This window comes from Culex pipiens, unplaced genomic scaffold (assembly GCF_016801865.2).
Source record: "Culex pipiens pallens isolate TS unplaced genomic scaffold, TS_CPP_V2 Cpp_Un0003, whole genome shotgun sequence".
NCBI classification, from domain to species: Eukaryota; Metazoa; Arthropoda; class Insecta; order Diptera; family Culicidae; genus Culex; species Culex pipiens.
The window spans coordinates 976,589-992,006 of NW_026292820.1; the positions used below are offsets into that span (position 1 = coordinate 976,589).

At 40.1% G+C, this 15,418-nt stretch overlaps 1 protein-coding gene across 3 annotated transcripts in view; it reads left to right on the forward strand.

The window, feature by feature from the left end:
• Positions 1–112: 112 nt before the first annotated feature.
• Positions 113–15,418, forward strand: part of LOC120429090 (GTP-binding protein 1) — a 60,378-nt gene continuing 45,072 nt past the window's right edge. The window contains exon 1 of one of the 3 annotated variants that reach the window (XM_039594253.2): positions 113–246. The gene's annotated coding sequence lies outside the window, so the exon portion shown is untranslated. The remainder of the gene's footprint in view (positions 247–15,418) is intronic. The other 2 variants (XM_039594254.2, XM_039594252.2) reach the window with 2 other exon arrangements.

The window sequence follows — 15,418 nt, forward strand, 5'->3', positions numbered from 1 at the left end:
ATTCTGTAAGAAAATCTCGTATCTGGGTATATGTGTAAATTTTTTTGAGTGCAGCTTATTTTTGGGTAGAATATACCCTTTTCTGAGAGTTTTTGATTTTTGGTGTTTCTAGTTGGATTAGTCGCAATGCGAAATATTTGTGTTGATTTCTTTTAGTGGGCTGTCAAAAATACTTCTATTTGTGAGGAAACAAAGTTTGCGAGATAAGCAAAATAATAATTATTAATTTTTAAATACAAGTGACAGGTAAGCAGATAGAAGTTACCATTAAAAATGATTTGAGATTAGCCCATAGACATGTAAGGAACATAGATAGTTTACATGGAAGTGCAACAATCATGCCAACACTATCGTGGCGTTTTTTTTATTCAGTGATCTCACGATAAACTTGTCTTTCAAAAGAGTTGCTACTCTTTCGTCAGCGTTTTGTTTAGTGAGTGCCGCACACTCACACAGCTCACGAAAAAGTCTTGATAAAAAATGCTTCTATCGAGAAATTAAAAGTGAGAGTGTGTGCGTGCAACATGGAGTTAAACTTTTCAAAGTGCCATGGTAATCTTCACAGCAACTTCACAGAAAGTTTAACTCCATGTTGCACACACTCTCACTTTTAATTTCTCGATTGAAGAATTCGACGACGTTTTTTCCGCTAGGTTCGCTGTTGTTCCAGCGGTGTTCGGAATGACAGCCCCCATACAGTTTGAGCAGTTTTTAGGGAAAAATCGCGTTTATAATGAAAAATCAAGCATTTTCAGAAAAGTTGGGTATTGCAAAGTGTGGCAATTTCGCTAACGATCATAATGCGTGGTGATTTGTAGTGATTAATTGTGACTGGTATTTTATTTAAACGATTTTTTTAAAAAGATGATCGATATTTTGGATAACTTGAGTTAAATGTTGCAAAAGTTAAAAGTAATGATGAAATATTATGTAAAAGTGTTTAAACTTTACTTTTCTTCCCGTTTGACCAAAATATTGACCTCAAAAATACATTTTGGTGATTTTTTGGAAATTTTTGGAAAAATTCGAATAAGTAGCAATTTTTTGAGAAAATTATTGTAATTATGCTGTAATATGACCCTTATAGTTTGTTCTATCAATAATACACACATAAGGAGCATTATCAATCAAATAAATCTTATTTAAATCAATTTTTCAAAAGATCTTTTTGGTAAATTTGAGGAAAAAACATGAAAAATTAACTCGGCCCCTATGATTTATACATCATTCGATTCGTTTATGCGATTGCCACACTTTACAATAACTTTCATCGACGTTAAAAAATATTTGAAGGAAATAAAAATCAAAAACTGCAAAAAAAATAATATTTCCAAGCACGCTGTCATTCCGAACATCGTTGCGTAGTGCTTCTACTCGCCACCAGGATGCGTGCACGTTTCTGTCGAATCTCTCAATAGTAATAGTAATTTTATTTGGCAGCGATATCCTGTTAGTTAGACTTTTTATCAGGGCATGTGTGCAACATGGAGTTAAACTTTCTGTGCAGTTGCTGTGAAGGTTCCCAAGGCACTTCGATAAGTGCCGATAGGGTGGTCCAAATCTGGGCTTTTTTGGGGCTACCCCCTGATATCAAAGATTGACCCATCACTAGTAGAGAGCCTGGAGCTTATTAGAGAACGGACATCTCAAACCAAAAGTACCACGACAACTGTCAAACGGAGGTACCAATCGAGCATAAGACAAAGGATTTTGCTCGATTTTTGACAGTTCTCTTGCTTCGATTGGTACTTTTGGTTTGAGATGTCCGTTCTCTAATAAGCTCCAGGCTCTCTAATCACTAGGCTAAATTCCAAATTTGAGCTCATTCTGACCACGGGAACCCTTCCCTCCAATCGCTTAAAGTTTTTTTTTTTTTTTTTCATAAAATTATTTTTATTAGGTCCTTTTCGGTACTGGGACCTGGTTAGGACCGAGTCGGCTTTTGTAATTACATTTGGCTTAATAATTACAGAGGATCTTGTGTGTAAATGTTAGTGGGAGGGGAGCCGATTACCCGCGGCCTACTCGGGGTTAGTAGGGAAGGGATTGATGTTAAAGACAAGGCGTGGGAAGGGAAGGGGGATTGTGTAGGGGTCTTGGTTGGCTCTGCTGGCCTTTGCGTTTTGTCCTCAGCCGCAACTCGGTGTCCAGCTGCTGGGGCGTTCTTGCTTTGCTTCCGGTGCAACCAGAAACGACGGCTTTGTGTGAAGGCGAGTTATACTAACTGAAGGAAAACTAACTGAAGGAAAACTAACTGGAAGAAAAACTAAATAGATATATTGGAATCTAAGAGGAACTGATAGATTGGATAGAGAACATCAAGGTCTAGTTGAGATAACGCGTCTCGCATCGGAATTTCTGGTGGTCTTCCTCGGGCCCTGAGGGTAACTTTCAACTTAATTCTGTGAGCCTGGTGATCTGGACACGCCCATACGAGATGGTCGATGTCCTGATAACCCTGCCCACAGTCGCATAAGTTCGTATCACTCATGTTGATACGGTACAGATGAGCCTTGGACAAGTAATGGTTCGACATAAGGCGGGACATCGTTCTGATGAATCCACGCGTCAAGTCCATTCCCTTGAACCAGGCTTTTCTTTGCACCTTAGGTTGTATGGAATACATCCAACGTCCTTTGGTGTCGTCGTCCCATTGATTTTGCCAATCCAGAAGCGCACGCTGCCTCGGAAAACCGTAGCATTCTTGTAGGCTGATTGGCCTTTCAAAAATGTCTCCACTCTCAGCACCCTTCTTGGCGAGCAAGTCCGCTTTCTCATTACCCGGAATCGAGCAATGAGCGCGGACCCATACCACCGTGATGCTGAAGGACTGAGCCGCCAGGTTGTTTAAAGTCTTGCGTATTTCCGTGAGGAAAAACGCAGACTCCCTGGTCGGCTTCAGAGACCGGATAGCCTCAACAGAGCTAAAGCTATCGGTGAAGATGAAGTAGTGGTCAGGTGGCATGGTCTCGATGATTCGCAGTGCGCAGTAAACCGCGGCTAACTCTGCGACGTAAACCGAACTCGGGTCCTTCAGCTTAAAGAACAGCTGATGAGATTCATGATGAACACCGAAGCCCGTACAGCCGTCGAGCTTGGAGCCATCGGTGAAGAATCTGTTGTTTGGAGGAACATGGCTGTACTTTGATGCGAAGATCGACGGTACAACTCCCCGCAGAAGATGGTTTGGGATACCGCGAGTATCGGCTTTCATGGACGTGTCGAAGCCAATCAGGGTGCTGCTGGTTAACGGAGGCGTGCGCTGTACCGTTGTGCTCGGGCTCCATTCCCACGATGACATAAAGTCATAATATAAAAGCATGCGCCGAGACTCAACGTGAAGGTTCAGCAACGTTTCAAAATTGTCAATTACCAGTTTATTCCTGTAATCACACCGGATCAGGAACCGGTAAGACAGTTCGTAGTAACGAGTTCGCAGAGGCAACACTCCCGCCAAGACCTCGAGGGTCATGTTGTGAGTTGAGTGCATGCATCCCAAGACAATGCGAAGACTTCGGTACTGTATCCGCTGGAGAACCAACAAGCGTGATTTCGCAGCTGTTTGGAAGCAGAAACTGCCATATTCCAGCACCGAGAGTATCGTTGTCTTGTACAGTCGAAGCAGGTCAGAAGGATGAGCACCCCACCGGTTGCCAGAGACGCTGCGCAGAAAATTAGTTCTTTGCAGGCACTTTTGCTTCAGGTAGTTAATGTGCTTCCCCCATGTTCCCTTCTGATCAAAGATGGTACCCATGTACATGAAGTGGTCCGACTGCTCGATAGTCTTTCCCGACAGAGAAAGATTGAGCTGCGGCGGTTCATGCTTCCCCGTAAAAACGACCAGCTCCGTCTTCTCCGGAGAGAATTCAATACCCTTTCCAACTGCCCAATGGGCCAAGTTGTTCAGGGTATCTTGCAAGGGTTCTAGCAGATCGACTTCCTTCTTGGCAGCGATTGAAACCACTGCGTCATCTGCGTACTGTATAAGGGTGCAGTCTCCGGTCAAGCAATCATCGATGTCGCTGACGTAGAAGTTATACATGGATGGACTAAGGCGTGAGCCTTGTGCCAAACCCATGTAACTTATCCGGGTGATTGCCAGATCACCTTGCACAAAGTGCATGTGTTTTTCTGACAACAGGTTGATGAGGAAGTTGCACATCGTCGGATTGAGACCGCTCCGCCGCAGCTTTACTCCCAACACCTCGATGGAGACTGAATCGAATGCACCCTTGATGTCTAAGAAGACAGAAGCCATTTGCTGTTTCTTACCACGGGCTATGTCGATCCCTGTGGCCAGCAAGGCTAGACAGTCGCTTGTTCCCTTGCCTCTCCGGAAGCCATACTGCGTGTCAGACAGCAAGTGCTCTCGTTCCATCCATGGTTCGAGGCGGTCGAGGATCATCTTCTCCAGCAACTTGCGTAGACACGACAGCAAGCTGATTGGACGATACGAGTTGTGGTCGGACGCCGGCTTACCGGGCTTTTGAATGGCAACCACCCGGACCTGTCGCCATTCGTGTGGAATTACGTTCTGCTCCACCAACGTGTTGAACAGTTTCAACAGACGCTGCTTGGCGACGTCCGGAAGATTCTTCAGCAAGCTGAACTTGATCTTATCCGGACCAGGAGCAGTATTGTTGCCCGTCAATAGTGCTATGGAGAGCTCTACCATCGAGAAGGGAGGATTAGCATCGCTCCCATCAACAACGTCGAATGATGGTTGTGTCGGCACCGAGTCCGGGCACACCTTCTTGGCGAAATCCAATATCCACTTGTCCGATTTTTCCACACTCTCGTTCGGAACGGAACCTCTACGCATGGCCCTCGCAACGCGCCACAGAGTGCTATCGCTTAAAGTTTGTATGGGAAAAATCGTTAAAATGTTTGGAAAAAAGCAACTGTTTTACTTTTTTACCTGTGGAGGGCGCCATAGATATCCGATTCTTACTATTTCTCAAATGTAGAACCTTCATTCAATTTAGAACAACTTTCCCGAAGACACCGTATTTTTAGGTTTTTTTTTTCCGCGAAGTTATTAGCGCTCAAAACTGACCCTTTTTGCGCGGCCAGCTGTAAGGGGCTACCTAACAACGATGTTTATTTTCTATTCGTACACGCACGTGCTCTCTCTCAGGTTCAAACTCTCTCACGAGCTTGCTCGGTTGTCTGCCTGCCTGTTTACTTACAAGCGGGCGCTGTTTCGTTTTTTTTTCTGTTTGAGTATTAAGACACGGAATCCTGATTACAAGGACTATTGTATCGTGTTACCCATTTTTACTGTTATTAAGCATTTCCAGATCTATAACACAGTCCCTATTGAGAGGGAAAGTGCTGTTCCATCCAGATGCTGTAAACTCCATTCCTTGTGCCTTGTGCGCTATGTATCGCTAGAACCGCGGTGACAATTTTTTCGTGTCATTTTTCAAGCTCTTCCCAGCAGCTATTATTTGCCGCGCGGGGTCTTGTAAATACAATTGTCTTTTTGCGGTGCTACTTTTGCGGTGTTCCCTTTGCTCTGATCTGGACAAAGCGACTGGACTGCAGTGCAATACCGATCGGCTGGGCATTATTTACATGCGAAGACACGAGGAAAGTATTTTGGGAAGAGGCGCAAAGGAATGTCCCAAGATTGATCACATGCTAGAAGAGCACGTGAAGCAACCGTTTTATACTCATACGGTTGCTGCTGCCTCTGAACTTAAACCTAAGGCTGCCACCCTGAGAAGAACCCATGACTTTCCGCTTATGAGGCGAAACCCGTAACCATTCGGCCACAGGAGGTTGGCCGCTGTTTCGTTTGCTATTTAAAATTATGTGAAAACTTCAAAACAACTTGCACTGAAATATAATTTATATAATTCGATGAAAAGACAGCTTAGTCTCTTTTTAAAAAGATTACAGCAATTTACAATTTCTTCTGCAAATTTTCTTTCTATATATACTTTTTGTGCTTTCTGAAAAAAGGAGGTAGCCCCAAAAAAGCCCAGATTTGGAATACCCTAGTGCACACCCTCTCACTTTTATTTTCTCGATAGTTTTTGATGATCAATTTTTATTATTATCAATACTTTTTGCCTTTCTTGCAGGCCTAGGGTGCATGATACTGATGATACTCGTCGGTTGACACACCTAGGCGAGGAACATCCCGGAAGGAGCCCAACTACATCCGTAGTGCTGTTTGGACAAAACAGCATGGCTCTGGTTCCTTGCAAGTGTCCTATTTTCTTACCTCCACGTTGGCTTGGTTTAGTCATCATGATGACAAGGTGTAACCTAGTTGGTGGCCTGTGGAAACGACTCGTAAACCTTTGACCAGCGAGGGTCAGAGTCGAGACGGCTAGAAGAAAGGGGCGCGTCAATGTGGGAAAGGGAAGTAATTTGTGATTGTAGACGGTATTGTTTTGATTCGCAGTATGTTGAGTCAACTGCTGTGGATGTACCTGAACGTCGCAGAACGGGGTTTCTCTCCTTTCCATTACCAGCTACCATCTATCTTCTGCTTATTTTGTTTCACTGATTTTCTAAAACGTACTTCTGTTTACTATCCTTCATTTGATTTCGATTTTACTTATTTGATTCTCTTATTTCTCAACGCTTTTCCACTCTATTTTACCAACTGATGCTGCTGTAACAGACTGTCTGCTTTCCCTTAATTTGGCAGCGATGTTAATTTTGTTTATCATGTGCCTTTTCTTTATTTATCTATTTGAATAATTTCTCATCTTCCCTGTAAATTGCCCTCAATACAATCTAAGCTTGTTTGTTACCTCTATTTATTAACTATTGTTAATTTCTTTATCTACTTCATAAATTACTATCTTTCTTTTACTATTGATTCTTTACATAGTATATTTCCTTCACTGTCCATTGTTTTGAAACTTCACCTTTTTCTTAAACAAGTGAGGTTTGAGCCCTTACTCAATTTATGGAATGATTAGAGGATTAACACAAATATTACTATTGTACTATTGAAAAACTTTTCTAAAATGCTTAGGACCAACATATTGAAACAGAACACCGCGACAAAAGAAATAGCAACAGATAAACACGACTCAACAACAGGGAATATTTCAGGAGAAAACAATACACAGTAAATAACAATTAGTTTTTGAATTCAAACTAAAAATATAACAGTTTTTGCTTTAATGAAAGTTGATAGGCACACTATAAATGATTAGGCGCTTATACTTACATCAAACCCTACGTAATGTACCACCCCCGGCCGAGTTAAAATGCGTAACCGGAAAAGAAGGTGTGATTGTGTCACGTTCCCCAGAAAACCATTCCCCCGAAAACCATTCCCCAGAAAACCGTTCCCCAGAAAACCATTTCCCAGAATGTACCATTTCCCAGAAAACAATTCCCCAGAATGTACCATTTCCCAGAAAACCATTCCCCAGAAAAGTTTTTTTCTCGAAAAATATTAGGAATAATTGAAGCAAAGTAATTTCAAGTATTAGATTTTTTAGGAAATTCTTAGAAAATATAAAAATTGGACTTAATAATTTTATCCATGCCAAGAAATTTATTTTCTTTTTTGACAACAATTCTTGAGAAAATAACAAAAAATGTAAATTCGGCCTATGACTCGTTCTATTATTCTAAGAAATTTTCCCTTCTTTTTCAGTCATTATAACACATTTAGTTATAGAAATACCGAATAAATTGCAGTTTCTTTTTATTTTTTGTTTTTCCGTGAATGGTATTTTTATTTTGCAAAGAAGAAAAATGCTTTTTAAAATTAAAATTAAAGAAGATTAAAGATTAAAGAAGAAATTAAAATTAAAGAAGGGAAAACTCTCCTCCTCCCTTTTAAAGGTAAAATTCAACTTATGTCAGTCAGTAGAGTTTTCCCTTCTTTAAAGAAGGGAAAACTTTCTAGCCTTGTAATAACTGCTGACACAAGTTAACGTGGTGATTATTGCACCCGGGCGTAATATTTCAATCTTTATTTCTCGCATCACGATCGAGATTTCTCGATCTAAATATTACAATCGTAAATTGTCCCAAAAAATTTCAAAATTTGAAAAAAAAATCTAAAAATTTTAAATTTAAAAATCAAAATAAAAATGAAAAGAAATTATTAAAATTTTGAAATTTCAAAAAAAAATCTAAAATTTTGGAAATTTTGAAATTTTGGTAATTTTGGAAATTTGGAAAATTTTGGAAATTTTGGAAATAATAATAACCATGATAAATATTTCTGGGGAACGGTACATTCTGGGGATTAGTTTTCTGGGGAATAGTACATTCTGGGGAATGGTTTTCTAGGGAACGGTTCATTCTGGGGAATGGATTTCTGGGGAATGGTATTCGGGGGAATGGTTTTCTGGGGAACGTGACACAATCGAAGGTGTGCATGCCTGGCACGAACACTCAAAGCGTGTTCTAGCGTGTTGCTCGTACTGACTCAGAGCAAGGGTGAGATGTAGGTGTAAGGGCAGTGCGTGTTCGTCGGGAACCTAGTGCATAAGATCGGTCAAGGCCCGTTCTTACACTGAAAATTGCGAATTGCGAATCAATACTTTTTGCCTTTCTTACAAAAGAAAGGTTTAAGGTTTGCTTTTGGAAAAACGCTTTTTTCAGAAATCTAAAAAAAATCGTGCACGGCGAGGATTCATCCCAGGAAAAAATCCTATTACTAAATTGAAGGTTTAGATGCGCTCTTTCGATTGAATTTTGGCCCGAAACCCGGAACTCAAAGTCTGATTTTTGAGAGCTCTTTTTCTGAAATATATGGCCGATGTCTGTATCCGCTCTTAAAAATTTGTGTCTTCCATCACTGGAAAACCGCTCGTAAAACCCACAATTTTTAAAAGCCAGATCTGTAGCCGTGGGATCGGAGACGAACATTTTATTTTTCGATTCACAATTTTCGACCAGTAAATGTGGTCAATGCCATTTTTAGAGGTATTTTTTGGACTATTTTACAGATAACACTATCAAATTTAAAGAATTCAGTTTCAAACAAAAAGCCATTCGAAAACATGCGCCATAAACTGTTTGGGCCCAAAATTTGAAGCTTTTCCAAAATGGATTTCCAGAGATATAGCGGTTTTAGTGTTTTTCGTCTTATTTTTACCCTATTTTTTCCTATTAAATTCTTGGATTCATACAAAATCATATAGGGTATTTGTCCCTATTTTGGGCCTACTAAGCAGAGCGCACTTTTAATTTGATGTATTCTCAAAGGCTGCTATTGGCAGCCTAGTTTGTTTTACATGAATAAGTTGGTTTTTTAATGCTTAATCTCGTACATTATCAACATTTTGATAAAAATGCCTTATATCGCTGTAAAAGCACGAAAAACTAAAACACTTTTTGCCCCTATTTTGGGGATATTGCTTCTAGCATACGACCTTCATTGTGCATATTTGCGGCCTACCTTCTGATTGGTTGAAATCTCGAAGCACGTGGCGAACTTTTTTGACGTACGGTTCAGCCCCAGCTCGTACAGTTCAGCCCCAAAAAGTACGGTCACCAAACAGGCTAAATCGTTGTGCGGTTTCAAGCCACAAATCATCGTTAGAATGATTGATTTAACCAGTAACAGTTAAATTACGAGCATTAATTGAATGAGCATAATTTATTTCATTAATTTATGAGCTTTAAACATAATTAAATATTTGTTGCGCAGCCAATTATTTAACCCGTACTACGCGAGTAAGGACTTTGAGATGTGAAAGGCGCGCACACACTGTCACAGTTTGTAGAAGTGTCAAATGGACTGAAAATACAGGCATCGTCTACAAAATTAAGATAGTAACTTTGATTAAGAATATAATTGATTGGTGTCAGTTTAGTGATTGTTTTTTGAACCGGGATACTGCTAACCGCCAATAAAAACCTATTGCTGGTGGTTTGAGATTTGGGGGAAGGCTCTCATTCGTGTGCCGAGTGATGAAAGCCGTGACGCTGAGTGTCAACAAGCGGTAAGCAAAAGTGGTGAAAATTTTGGGCCTAATGGGCAATTAGTAATTTTCCACGAAAAATTTGACGAGTGATATGTTTATTCCGTTTTTTCCTATTTAAAAGGAAATAGTGAATTATTTTTGCCCACCAAACTGAAGCTAATGACAGCAAGAATCATTCCCAAGTGGCAGTTGCCTGCAAATTGACGGTGGAATGCACAATTTCGTCAAATTATGTTTGGTAGGCTCAATATAGGTACTAGGCCCAAAATAGGGACAAATACCCTACTGAACATCAAATTCAAAGACCCAGCCCATTCTCGATCGAAAGCATTTGGTATGAATTGTATTCGAGTAAATTTTGGTATTGATCAGACGGTTGGTTCAAAAGTTATAGCTGTATGATTTTTCTTTATATACAGAGTAAATTTCTCAAAAAAGGTAAGGGGTCATTCAGAATAATTCTCCCCAAGGATTTATTTGTGATTTCACTTAAATTTATCTTTCTAACTGAGTGTTCACGACTCGATCAAACTTCTCAGCAAATTTTACATCGATTGGATTCCGCACTTTTATTTGAGAGCGTTTGACTTTTTTTGCCTTTCTTACAAAAGAAAGGTTTAAGGTTTGCTTTTGGAAAAACGCTTTTTTCAGAAATCTAAAAAAATTCGTGCACGGCGAGGATTCGTCCCAGGAAAAAATCCTATTACTAAAATTGAAGGTTTAGATGCGCTCTTTCGATTGAATTTTGGCCCGAAACCTGGAACTCAAAGTCTGATTTTTGAGAGCTCTTTTCTGAAATACATGGCCGATGTCTGTATCCGCTCTTAAAAATTTGTGTCTTCCATCACTGGAAAACCGCTCGTAAAACCCACAATTTTTAAAAGCCAGATCTGTAGCCGTGGGATCGGAGACGAACATTTTATTTTTCGATTCACAATTTTCGACCAGTAAATGTGGTCAATGCCATTTTTAGAGGTATTTTTTGGACTATTTTACAGATAACACTATCAAATTTAAAGAATTCAGTTTCAAACAAAAAGCCATTCGAAAACATGCGCCATAAATTGTTTGGGCCCAAAATTTTAAGCTTTTCCAAAATGTATTTCCAGAGATATAGCGATTTTAGTGTTTTTCGTCTTATTTTTACCCTATTTTTTCCTATTAAATTTTTGGATTTATACAAAATCATATACTGAACATCAAATTCGAAGTCCCGGCTCGTTCTCGCTCGAAAGCTCGTCAAGTCGTCAAGTCGTCAAGTCGTCAAGTCGTCAAGTCGTCAAGTCGTCAAGTCGTCAAGTCGTCAAGTCGTCAAGTCGTCAAGTCGTCAAGTCGTCAAGTCGTCAAGTCGTCAAGTCGTCAAGTCGTCAAGTCGTCAAGTCGTCAAGTCGTCAAGTCGTCAAGTCGTCAAGTCGTCAAGTCGTCAAGTCGAAGCTTCAACGCCAGCGCTTTTACGCTTGCGCGTTTTACGCTGCGCGTGAAAGTGTTCTTTCTGGCTTCTCCTAATTGATCGACAAAGTGCAATAGCGATACATATTTTTTTAAGTTAATCATAGACTAACATTATAGACTGAGTACCCTTTATTTTTTTTCTAATAATGTCAATCCAATATGTTTTTCTTATTTAAATTTAAATGTCTTGCGACAAATAATGTACTTCTGAAATTAAAAAAAATGGCATTTGAGGTTCAGCCTTAAAAGATTCGAAGCTTTAGGTAAAATTCTCACTGGATGGTATCATTATGTTTTTGAAAAAATAATTGCACCAATATATTTCTCGGAGTTTCATCATTTAGTAAGAAAGGCTCTATTTCACCTCTGGTGATATTAAATCGGTTTTTTTACACGACATTCAGTTTATCGCCTACATCGGCAGGTTCTCAACCTTTTCTAGGCTAGGTTTTTCGTTTCGTTTTCGTTTTGCTTAAGCTTATAGGAGTTTCTGTTAAATTCCAAATATTGGATTTTTGTTTTTGTATAAGAAACTTTTGAAAATCTTGTTTTTTAAAGTGAAAAAATTGGGATTAAAATTTTTGATTTTCCATGCGTTCTACTCAACTAGTGGGGCAAGAGGAACAATGCATGAAACAACATGTTAATTTGCTAACAATTGAACTGCTATCTGTTGAGATGGCAACCACTGCCCCATTACCTTTGCGCGCTACTGAGCCAACAGAACTGTCAGCAGCTGTTCTCATTTACTTTATTTGCAATAAATCGTAGTCTTTAAACAACCGCTCTAAACGTAACACACGTGTTTCAATTATCCTCCTGTAAGCCATCCGAACCTCTTTTATTATCAAATAGAGACATGACCCAGACTTCGGTTGACGTCCCGGTAAGGAACATCCTGGAAGGAGCGCAACTAACTACATCCGTAGCTCTGTTAGATCATTCGAATTATCTTGATCAGAATAGTACAGCTCTGGTTCCTTGCAAGTGTTCTATTTTCTTAACTCCACGTTGGCTTGGTTTTCATGATGACCTAGCTGGTGGCCTGTGGAAACGGATCGTAAACCTTTGACCACCGCGGGTCAGAGTCGAGACGGCTGAAAGAAAGGGGCGCGACAATGTGGGAAACGGAAGTAATTTGTGATTGTAGACGGTATTGTTTTGATTCGCAGTATGTTGAGTCAACTGCTGTGGATGTACCTGAAACATCGCACAACGGGGTTTCTCTTCTCTTCATTCTCAGCTACCTCATATCTCCTATTTTTATTTTTCTCTAGTGATTCTCACTTCTTCATTGATTCTTTTACTTAATATCCATCATCTGATTTTGATTTTAATAACTATTGATTCTCTTATCTCTCAAAGCTTTTCCACTCTTTTTTACCAATTGATACGGTTTTAACAATTTTTTTTTCCCCTTAAAAATATAATTTTCCTTAATGTACTAATAATATCAAGTCTATTTATCATTTGCCTAATCTTTTTTTGATTTTATTGCGAATTTATTTCTTTGAATAATTCTTTATCTGTCATATAAATTATCATTACTATAATCTAAGCTTGTTTTTTTTATCTCTATTTATCAACTATTGTCTAATTTTACATCTAATACATCCAGCTTCTCATTTTTATTCTTTAAAATACGCTCATCATTCTTCTACTATTAATTCTTGATTTATATAAAATGTATTCTCTTTTACTGTCTATTATTTTCAATCTTCACCCTTTTTTCAAACAAGTGAGGTTTGAGCCCTTACTCAATTTATGGTATGGTTAAAGGATTAACACAAATATTACTATTGTACTTTTGGTAAACTTTTAAAACATGCTTAGGACCAAAAATTATAACAAAACACCACGACACAAGAAATAGCAACATATCAACACGACTCAACACAAAGAAAGATTTCGGGAGAAAACAATACACAGTAAAACAACAATTAGTTTTTGAATTCAATCTAAAAATAAAACAGATTTTGCTTTAATGAAAGTGGATAGGCACACTATAAATGGTTAGGCGCTTATATTGCACACTTTGCACCAAATTCTCCACCCTTGCAAATAATATCTGCACACCAAATATTTGCACACTTGAAATCTACCTCTTCTCTCCCCCCCCCTTCCCCCCCTCTCGCCTAGAGTGGTGCGTGTCTCGACTGAGCTTTGTTGCTTTCGACCACTTTAGAACCGTTTCAAACTAGGGTGTGTGTCTTGGATAGTTTTTTTCTGCTGCAGTTTGAGGTGTGCACTTTGTTGGAGAGCTTTCCACAAATTACACGATTGTCTAAAAATCTCTGAAATCCGCAATACTTACATCAAAACCTACGCTATGTACCACCCCCGGCCGAGTTAAAATGCGTAACCGGAAAAGAAGGTGTGCATGCCTGGCATGAACACTCAAAGCGTGTTCTAGCGTGTTGCTCGTACTGACTCAGAGCAAGGGTGAGATGTAGGTGTAAGGGCAGTGCGTGTTCGTCGGGAACCTAGTGCATAAGATCGGTCAAGGCCCGTTCTTACACTGAAAATTGCGAATTGCGAATATTTTATAAGAAATTTGATCGTAATTACTTAGATGATAAATAGTAAATTTTCATAATACCACTATATTTTGTATGGCCTTTTTTGACAAAGAACTTTGTCCTAAGGGCTCTATTCTGGTGAGGTGTCAATCCAGAAAAACGAAAAATGTCGCGCGTTACGAAAATGTTGCATGCTTGGTACTGCGGAAGGGGTCAGCAACGAATGAAGTGTGGCAACAATGGCGCAACATTCTCGCGTGACAGTTCCAAGAAAGCAGGAGACGAGGCAAAATTTGCACCATGTTGCCACATTTCATGCGGACTATATAAGCTAACAGATAGCCTCTGAACAATTTTAGTTTTAACCGAAAAGCCATCAGAGACGGATCGACGGTGGTAATTTTATTGCTCACACACACATGCACACATTGAAAGACACAGGTTGTGCACCAACTTGGGAGGAATTCTGTTCTAACGAATATTGTTAGAACGGACACTCGAAAAAAAGAATGATTTCAGGCAATGGGGTTTGGACCAAACTGGTAGGATATTGGCCACACCCGGAGTGGCCATGGCCCTGAGGGAAGGTTCTACCGGGGGGACATTTATCGAACCATACGACTTGGGGCAATATGGGTATCAAAATTCATGGTTTTTGATACTGGTGATGAAAATGGCCACTTTGACAGGATTGGCCACACCCGTAGTGGCCATGGCCCTGAGGGAAGGTTCTACTGGGGGTACATTTATCGAACCATACGACTTGGGGCAATATGGGTATCAAAATTCATGGTTTTTGATACTGGTGATGAAAATGGCCACTTTGACAGGATTGGCCACACCCGTAGTGGCCATGGCCCTGAGGGAAGGTTCTACCGGGGGGACATTTATCGAACCATACGACTTGGGGCAATATGGGTATCAAAATTCATGGTTTTTGATACTGGTGATGAAAATGGCCACTTTGACAGGATTGGCCACACCCGGAGTGGCCATGGCCCTGAGGGAAGGTTCTACCGGGGGGACATTTATCGAACCATACGACTTGGGGCAATATGGGTATCAAAATTCATGGTTTTTGATACTGGTGGTGAAACTGGCCACTTTGACAGGATTGGCCACACCCGTAGTGGTCATGGCCCTGAGGGAAGGTTCTACCGGGGGGACATTTATCGAACCATACGACTTGGGGCAATATGGGTATCAAAATTCATGGTTTTTGATACTGGTGATGAAAATGGCCACTTTGACAGGATTGGCCACACCCGGAGTGGCCATGGCCCTGAGGGAAGGTTCTACCGGGGGGACATTTATCGAACCATACGACTTGGGGCAATATGGGTATCAAAATTCATGGTTTTTGATACTGGTGATGAAAATGGCCACTTTGACAGGATTGGCCACACCCGTAGTGGCCATGGCCCTGAGGGAAGGTTCTACCGGGGGGACATTTATCGAACCATACGACTTGGGGCAATATGGGTATCAAAATTCATGGTTTTTGATACTGGTGATGAAAATGGCCACTTT